This window comes from Somniosus microcephalus, unplaced genomic scaffold, assembly GCF_052327205.1.
Source record: "Somniosus microcephalus isolate GS21.2 unplaced genomic scaffold, FLI_Smic_1.0 unresolved_chr1, whole genome shotgun sequence".
NCBI classification, from domain to species: Eukaryota; Metazoa; Chordata; class Chondrichthyes; order Squaliformes; family Somniosidae; genus Somniosus; species Somniosus microcephalus.
This window is the reverse complement of record NW_028225179.1, coordinates 70,173,295-70,183,365: the sequence shown is the minus strand read 5'-3', so window position 1 is coordinate 70,183,365 and position 10,071 is coordinate 70,173,295.

Sequence of the window (10,071 nt, the reverse complement as noted above, 5' to 3'; positions counted from 1 at the left end):
GTTTTAGCCTTTCAGTCACAGGCTAACTCGGACGAAGTGTTAAGTTGGGCAAGGGATTTTTGCTTTAAAACGCCTGAAGGGGTATGGGTTCACCATGACGGCCGCATGGTGGCTCCAAAGTCTTTACTTCCATGGATTGCCCGATGCGTTCATGTTTTCACGCATGCGGGCAAAGGGGGGATGGCAGACTATATTAATCAAACATGGTATGCACCAGGTATTTCGGCAATTGCAAAACAAATCAGTGAAAGGTGCACCACATGCCAGGAAATGAATCCAGGTAAAACAGAGAAAGTACAGCCTGCCTCCCACCCGAATCCATCAGGCCCTTTTGTAAATTTGCAAATGGATTTTATTGAATTACCTCCATGTTTAGGATTTAAGTATGTGTTAGTAATTATAGATATGTTTTCAAGATGGGTCGAAGCTTTCCCATGTAAAAAGAATGATGCTGTAACAGTAGCAAAGTGCTTGTTAAAAGAAATCATACCAAGGTTTGGAATACCTATGCAGCTTTCAAGCGACAGAGGATCGCACTTCACTGGAGCAATTATAAAAGAACTATGTAAAGCTTTGCAGATTAACCAGCATTTTCACTGCAGTTATCATCCACAATCCACAGGACTGGTGGAAAGACATAATGGAGTGCTGAAGAATAAACTTTCTAAACTTTGCAATGAAACTGGACTTAAATGGGTCGAACTATTACCCTTAGCATTGATGATAATGCGAGCAGCAATTAACAGGGCAAATGGACTGTCTCCACATGAGATTGTTATGGGACGACCCCTAAGACTGCCATTTTCGGCACCATTTATGGTGAAACAAATGGACATTCATAAAATGGACGAGGCTATGCTAAACTATTGCATCGCATTAACTAAATGTATTTCCAGCTTTCACCAACAGGTAAAGGAAGCTCAAACGAGTCCAGCAGAGGGAAAGTGCCACGACTTGGAACCTGGAGACGACGTCTACGTGAAGGTTTTTAAAAGGAAGAACGGTCTGCAACCACGCTTCGAAGGACCATATCAAGTGCTCCTAACAACAAACACAGCCGTAAAGGTCAAGGAAAGATCTTCCTGGATTCACGCATCCCACTGCAAGAAGGCACCGAATAGAGACAATTGAATTTTGAAAGACTCTAACAATGAAGACGTTACTTATATTTTGTATACTAATCGGACTACTGAGTCTAATATGCCAAGGAGATGAAGAAAGATCCCGAAAGAAACGAGAATTACACGTGAATACTTTTTTGTACATGTCTTACGAATATGCTAAAGCTGTTGGTAAATCCAGTTGTTGGGTCTGTGCCCATGTGCCTATTCACACCACGGGGGGAATTCCCCTAAGATCGATTCCCCTAAGATCGATTCCCTTTAATACATCTGAAACAGCAGAATGGGTGATAAGCAAAATATATACATATATATACTCCACATGCTCTCCTCTTTCTGCAAAACATATTTTCCACTCAAACGGGAACTGCAGGCTAGGAAAAAGAGAGAGGACTCCTTTCAACAACAAGCCAGTGACGTCGACCTTGTATATCACTTGGTCCGCACTTTGGGGGCTTACATAGAAGCACTTGTGCTTAGGAGAACCCCACAGGTTAGGTATAAACTGTGTGGGCCATGATTTAGTCCTCCTCTATAAGCTGCTGTTCCCTATCTTCTTAGAAAGTGCATAGTGGCACCAGAACTGCAGGCTAATATAAGCTGCAGGGAAATTAGAACACTGCAGGCTAACATAAGCTGCAGAAATATACAAAGACATAAACCTGAAATCAAATCAAACACAATTAAACCCCTACAAGAAAACACGCCCAAACACTAAGAATAAACAGAAGAGAGACGATCTTAGATAAGGTCAACCATCAATACAGGTATATCCCGAGGATGGTTCAAAACGGCAAAGAAGTCGGTATCCTTGGCTAAAATCTAAATTTGGTATGAGGACCGATAGGAAGAGGTTAATTTCAGTTATGTTGTCCTTGTAAGGACAAAAGGGAAGAATGTGGAAGTACAGTTTCTCACTTAGACACAAAATGGCTTCCTGGGCATAGAATAAAAACTTAAATGGCCGACAGCATGATTCACTAACCAGTCTCTAGGGAATTAGACAATTTAGGAATGCTACATACGTATTCCTTATCTGTAATAAGCTTACAAAGAGCCTCATTCACCAAACAAATAGCCAAGGACATGATAAGGTAAACATCGGCCCACAGGCCCAGTTGGTACAGTGAGAGAACAGAAGGAACAGAGGGATCCCATAATAAAGGATTAGTTAATCTTATCCCAAGGTATTTCTGTTCGTTATTCTAACGCAGCCCGGAATACGTTGTTTCAATAATTCGCAAGGTCTGTGCCTTTGTAATCAGGTATGATTCAATACTATGTCATGTGGCATAGAAAGCCTGTTTTGTTTCTGCACTGTATAAATATGTTACAAATTCTGTATTACTTCGAAGAGGTCTGATGTAGCCCTTGACTACACAACTCTTCCCTTGCAAGCAAATAAAGCCTGTCTTTAACGTAAAGAGTCTTACTTGGGAGTCGAGACTTCGACACTTGCTAATATGTGGAGAGCTGATTTAACTTCAGATTTTTCCTCTTCATCTCTTTCAATCACTTCTGACACCATGTATTGATTTCTTTGTGGGTTCAATGACAAGACATTTATGAAAGAGAATGGCCTAGAAATTCAGTAAGGCCCCGCCAGGTCTTCAGCACCCGAAATTTAGCGCTCGCCCGGATTCCCGCAGCGCCCGCCTGAAATTCAGTTGCGACGGGCCAAGATGGAGGCGGGCGCTACTGCAGGGTTTGGCCACCTCGCTTGGGGCAATGAAAGTCTATTTCAGGCGTCCAGCTGCCGCTGCGCCACCCGATGCGGTGCGGCAGGCTGGGGTACTGCAGGCCTCCTCCTTCTCTTAAGGAGGAGCTGCCTGCAGCCGTGAGATCGCCGCTGGATTCCCCCGGCAAATGAGCCCGGCACCATGGAGAAGTGCCGGGCTCGCGGGAGTCAGACAGCAATGCCGCAGGGGGGTGGTGCAGGAGTCCGGGGAGGGAGGTGTGGCCATGCGGCCGCCGGGAAAGCAGCCGGCCGCCCCTCCACCTTTATGCGCCGGCCTCTCGGAGCTGCAAGGCCCCGTTTTCCAAACGTTGTTTGCGGCCGCTGCGGGCGAGGCGGCCGCAACTGAATTTGGCCTTCGGAACGGAATCGCGTTGGAACCGGGGCGCTGCGCACACTGATGACGTCATCGGTGCCGGCGCAGCGCTACCGGCTAACGCCGATGTTAGGGCCCAACTTAATTTCGGGCACTAAAAAACTTCCGGCGCAACCCACTCTTTCGCCCCTAAATGGGCGCAAACGCAATTGAATTTCTAGGCCAATGTCTTTTAATCTAAAGTCTGTTCAACTCTTTATACAGCATTACAGGAGACACCATGCTAGTGATCCATCTGAAGCGAAACCAAAACTGAAACTGCTTGTCTCTGCCACATGCCCTCTGCTGGTCAGGTATAAGTAATCAATCAGGCAAATCTGCTGGTAAGGCATAAACAATCAAACAGGCAAATACCATCACTATTTGCTGATATCATTACACATTCATGGACTCAATGTTTTTAATAGCCGTGGATGCGCACTCGAAATGGCCTGAGTTCATCAAAATGTCCTCCACCACCACGGAGAAAACTATTGCAGTCCTACGGACCATTTTTGCCAGGAATGGCTTGCCAGAACAGATTTGCTCCGACAACGGACCACAGTTTGTGTCCGAAGAGTTCCGGAGGTTCTTGAAAAAGAATGGGGTAAGGCATTACACATCCGCCCCGTATCATCCAGCCACAAATGGATTGGCTGAGAGGTTTGCACAAACCTTTAAGAAGGCAATAAAGGCTATGTACAATGACAACATTCCGCTGCAGCACAAGGTGGACAATTTCATGTTCGCCTTCCGGAATGCGACACATGCAGTCACCAACCTGGCCCCAGCCATGATGTTCTTTAACCGAAGGTTAAGATCTCGCCTGGATTTGCTCAGACCAAACTTGCGAAGAGATGTTGAGAGTAAGCAATTCCAGCACATCCATGAGAAGCCAACAAGGAGCTTCAATGTAGGGCAACCAGTCTTGGCCCGCAACTACCGAACAGTAAAATGGCAGCCAGGAACGATATGCACACGGCAGGGCCCACTAATGTACACAGTGGACGTTGGGGAGAGCATCATGAGACGCCATGCTGACCAGATCCTAGAGTCACAGGAACAAGTCAACCCCATGCCTCGCCCATATGTACCTGGTGATGAACCCGACGTACAGGTCGCATCTACCCCAGAAACAGTAGCATCGGAAGCTGATGAACCAACCGATGACAGGGGGCCAGAATCGCCTCCGCACCAAGATCAAGACACTCGGGAAAGGCGCTATCCAGAAAGGATCAGGAAGCCTCCCCAAAGACTGAATTTATAAATAGACTATTTTCAGCTAATGTTGCATGTTAAAAGTGTTAATTGTAATTAGTTTGATATTTAATTGTTAAATGAGTGTTATGGTACTGTTAATCTAAAAGGGGAGGAATTGTAATGTATGTACCTTTAAGGGGGGGAACTATGTTTTACAGCTCATGTATACTGCAGTACCGGCAGTGACCACACCTGTATATAACACTGAGTAGTAATCTGTACAGATTAGTTGCAGTCTGAGCCACATTGAGTAAACACCTGTTGTACCGTTCTCCGCAGTCTGTGTCTTATTATACACGGACATAACAGTTTGTCTTATTACACTCCCGTGAAGCGCATGCCTGATACGAGACTCCCAAAACAAGCACTGTACTTGGAGCTCCGGCACGGCAAGAGAGCCCCTGGTGGGCAGAGGAAATGCTTCAAGGACACCCTCAAGGCCTCCTTGAAAAAGTGTAACATCCCCACTGACGCCTGGGACTCCCTGGCCCAAGACCCCACAAAGTGGAGGAGAAGCATCTGGGAAGGCGCCGAACACCTCGAGTCTCTTCGCCAGGAGCAAGCAGAAGCCAAGCGCAGGCAGCGCAAGGAGTGCACATCAACCCAAGCACCCCACCCACCCGCCCCTTCAACCACCGTCTGCCCCACCTGTGACAGAGACTGTAGGTCCCGCATTGGACTCATCAGTCACCTGAGAACTCATCTTTAATGTGGAAGCAAGTCATCCTCGGTTCCGAGGGACTGCCTAAGAGAAGAGAGAGAAGCGCATGGGGATACTTTACTACGTTAAAAGCGCTATATAAATGCAAGTTGTTGTTGTTCATCGTGATCTCTTTGCTGTCATCTTTATGATGTCTTTCTATCAAAGCTGTGTCCCACTGATCACCTTTGATTCAGGGCGTTATCCGTTTCAGTTCGAGTGGTTTGGTTCCTCCCTCTTCACAGCTCAGGGAAGCTCATCTATAATAATACTAGCTGAAGTGCCCGGCGGTGCCGAGGGATTTTTGAGGGCATGTTGTTGTTGGAAGAGAGAGAGAGCACGACTGGGGGGGAAGAGAGAGAGCGACTGGTGGGGGGGAAGAGAGCGAGCGACTGCGGGGCGGGGGGAAGAGAGAGAGCGACTGGGGGGGGGAAGAGAGAGAGCGACTGGGGGGGAAGAGAGAGAGCGACTGGGGGGGAAGAGAGAGAGCGACTGGGGGGGAAGAGAGAGAGCGACTGGGGGGGAAGAGAGAGAGCGACTGGGGGGGAAGAGAGAGAGCGACTGGGGGGAAGAGAGAGAGCGACTGGAGGGGAGAAGAGAGAGAGCGACTGGGGGGTGCAGAGAGAGAGCGACTGGGGGGGAAGAGAGAGAGCGACTGGGGGGGAAGAGAGAGAGCGACTGGGGGGGAAGAGAGAGAGCGACTGGGGGGGAAGAGAGAGAGCGACTGTGGGGGAAGAGAGAGAGCGACTGGGGGGGAAGAGAGAGAGCGACTGGGGGGGAAGAGAGAGAGCGACTGGGGGGAAGAGAGAGAGCGACGGGGGGAAGAGAGAGAGCGACTGGGGGGGGAAGAGAGAGAGCGACTGGGGGGGAAGAGAGAGAGCGACTGGGGGGGGAAGAGAGAGAGCGACTGGGGGGAAGAGAGAGAGCGACGGGGTGTAGACAGAGAGCGACGGGGTGTAGACAGAGAGCGACTGGGGGGAAGAGAGAGAGCGACTGGGGGGAAGAGAGAGAGCGACTGGGGGGAAGAGAGAGAGCGACTGGGGGGAAGAGAGAGAGCGACTGGGGGGAAGAGAGAGAGCGACTGGGGGAAGAGAGAGAGCGACTGGGGGGAAGAGAGAGAGCGACTGGGGGGAAGAGAGAGAGAGCGACTGGGGGGAAGAGAGAGAGCGACTGGGGGGAAGAGAGAGAGCGACTGGGGGGAAGAGAGAGAGCGACTGGGGGGAAGAGAGAGAGCGACTGGGGGGAAGAGAGAGAGCGACTGGGGGGAAGAGAGAGAGCGACTGGGGGGAAGAGAGAGAGCGACTGGGGGGAAGAGAGAGAGCGACTGGGGGGGAAGAGAGAGAGCGACTGGGGGGAAGAGAGAGAGCGACTGGGGGAAGAGAGAGAGCGACTGGGGGGAAGAGAGAGAGCGACTGGGGGGAAGAGAGAGAGCGACTGGGGGGAAGAGAGAGAGCGACTGGGGGGAAGAGAGAGAGCGACTGGGGGGAAGAGAGAGAGCGACTGGGGGGAAGAGAGAGAGCGACACGGGGAAGAGAGAGAGCGACGGGGGAAGAGAGAGAGCGACTGGGGGAAGGGGGAGGAAGGGGAGGGTGGGGGAGAAGGGGAGGGGGAGGGGCAAGGGAGGGGGAAGGGGAGGAGGGGGGAAGGGGAGGGGGAGGGGGGAAGGGGAGGGGGGGCGGAGGGGCGGTGGGGTGTGGGGGGGGAGGGGGAGGGTGGTGTGTGGGGGTGGGAGGGGTGTGTGGGGGGGGTGGGAAGGGTTTGGGGGGCGGGAAGGGAGGGGGAAGGGAGGGTGGGGGGAGAAAGGGAGGGAGGGAGGGGAGAAAGGGAGGGGTGGAAAAAGGGAGGGGGAGAGCCAGCAGACCCTTTCCCCTCTGCCGGCGATGGCTCCGCAAAGCTCTGTGCCACCCCACGCACTGACGGGGAGCCAGCAGACCCTTTTCCCTCTGCCGGCGATGGCGCCGCGAAGCTCCGTGCCGCCCCACGCACTGACATGGCCCAGCCGAGCACAGCGCCCCGGTCAGCCCGAGCCCCGCCCTCCCGCGTCCCGCTGTCCTGAGCCCCGCCCCCGGCTCTCCCGAGTCCCGCCCCCCACTCTCCCGAGTCCCGCCCGCTCTCCCGCGTAAGCCAGCTTCAAGACTGCCGAGCGGGGAAGAGAGAGAGAGAGACGCCGCATCTCACCTGCTGGCTTCCCGTGCTTTATGCCTCGGGCTTCTGTGTGTCGCCTGCTGCGCGCGCACACTGTGCCTGTCCCGTGTCCCTCGCGGCCGACGCCGTTGCCCCGGGTAACGTGACGGGGGAGACTGGGGGGGGGGGAGTAGCTTGCCACAAGCCGTGGGATAATTACCTAGCTCGGGCGTGGCTGGGCAGGGGAGGCCCAGACTTCGAGGCCTTACAAAAATGGGGAAAGGTAGGAAAAAGAATCAGGTCAGAGATAATATTTACAAATGAATTAACTTTTTAAAAAAACAATTTAATAAAAGCAATTTTTTTTTGCTGGAAATGTACATTTGAAAATAAAGACGCAGAAAGCGGGAAAAAGAAATGAAGATTTTGGAATCAAGATGGTGGCCACTCACCTCGGTTCAGAACGATTAGACCCGCCCACACATGCACTGATTGGTCAACCGTCAGGTCACTGAAGTGTAGGATTGGTCAATCGTCCTGTTACTTGACTCTAGGAGGGCCCGTCCCCGCGATGCAGCGATTGTTCAACCGTCGGGTCGCTCAACCATACGATTGGTCGATCTCGACGTCACTCGTTGCTAATGAGTGGATAATGAGCGGAATTTTGAATAATGAGCAGATAATGAGCGGAATTTTTAACGTTTTTTGGATACCGCGGGCGCAATTTTTGTCCGACCGAAAAGTAATTATGCTTATGACTGTTCTGGAATTGTAAGCTTTCTTTTGATGTAATGCACGTGTAGGTACGCTCTATAACTTGAGTGTGTATAGCCGGACAGACAGACAGATGGGAGGGGTGGGGAGCTGGGAAGGGGGTGTGTGGGAGGGGGTGTGTGGGGGGGAGGGGGGAAGGGGGTGTATGGTGGGGGAAGGGGGTGTGTGGGAAGGAGGGGGGAAGGGGGGGCAAAGGGGGGGAAAGGGAGGGGGCGAGCCAGCAGACCCTCTCCCCTCTGCCAGTGTTGGTCCCTGTCTGGGCCGAAAGCCTGGGACTGGAGTTGCGCTGCCGGCCGTTGGAGAAGCCTAGGCCTTGGGCCCCTGCACTGACATGGCCCAGCCTACCCTTTAATACCTTGAAACATGAAACTTAACGTACTTATAAAACATTTTTGGTAAATCTTTCTAAAACATACACTTTACAACCTCACCAATCTTTTTATTAAAGAAGGGGGTCCTCACCTGTCACTGCTGTACCAGAAACAACAATGGCCGCCGCTTGCTGTTCAGTTGGAAAGATTAGAACCCGATTGGGAGCACTGAAGCCCCACCCACTCTATGTTCCTGTACTAAGATGGCCGCGCATGCACTCTGTTACACACTGAAACAAAATGGCGTCGCACTGAAACTTTTTGCCCTCCTTGACAAAGATGGCTGCCGTTAACCTGGGGCTGTCAGCAGAAGAAATCCCCTCAGCTGCAAACACGGGATCTTCAGGTTATTATTCGGGGCTTGCGATCTACCCCAGTTGCTTTTGAAGCCTCCCCACCTACCGACCCCAGGAATGGAGCCAAGGCAGCAGACCCTCTCCCCACTGCCAGTGTTGGTCCTGGTCTAGGCCGGGAGCCTGGGACTGGAGTTGCGCTGCTGGCGGTTGGAGAAGCCTAGGCCCCGGGCCCCCGCACTGACATGGCCCAGAGAAATAAATCACATACTGGACTCATTTATTACACGCAAATTATATAATGAGCTAGTTGGGCTCCTAAGTACCAAATTTGTGCTGGATAAAATCCCCTCCACACACACAGAAAGTGGGAAAAATAAATCAATAGTTGGTAGCTAGGAATCAAGATGGCTGACACTCACCTCATTTCAGAATGATAAGGCCCGCCCACACACACACCGATTGGTCAACCGTCAGGTCACTGAAGTGTAGGATTGGTCAATCGTCCTGTCACTCGACTCTAGGATGGCCCGCCCGCACACGCTACGAACCCACCCCCCGCGATGCAGCGATTGGTCAACTGTCGGGTCGCTCGACTGTACGATTGGTCGACCTTCACGTCACTCGATGCTAATGAGCGGAATTTTGAATGTTGTTTGGATACCGTGGGCACAATTTTTGTCTCACCAAAACGTAAATACGCTTATGACCGTTCTGGAATCGTAAGCTTTCTTTTGATGTAACGCAGGTGTAGGTACGCTCTATAACTTGAGAGTGTATAGCCGGACAGACAGACGGAAGGACAGACAGACAGACGAACCACTTTATATATATATATACTAGCTAAAGTGCCCGGTGGTGCCGAGGGTCTTTTGAGGGCATGTTGTTGTTGGAAGAGAGAGAGAGAGCGACTGGGGGGAAGAGAGAGAGTGACTGGGGAAGAGAGAGAGCGACTGGGGGGAAGAGAGAGAGCGACTGGGGGGAAGAGGGGAGGGGGGAAGGGGAGGGGAGGGGAAGGGGAGGGGGGAGAGGGGAAGGGGAGGGGGGAAGGGGAAGGGGAGGGGGGAAGGGGAAGGGGAGGGGGGGAAGGGGAAGGGGAGGGGGGGGGGTGAGGGGGGAGGGGAGGGGGGGAGGAGGGGGGGAGGAAGGGGGGAAAAGGGGAAGGGGGAAGGGGGGAAGGGGGGAGGGGGGAGGGGGAGACTCCCCGAGCCCCCTGATCCCCGAGGCTCACCCCCCCACCCCCCCTGAACTCCCGAGCCCCCTGATCCCCGCCCCCCCCGAGGCTCACCCCCCCCGAACTCCTGAGGTTGGCCCCGCCCCCCAACCCGAACACCCCCA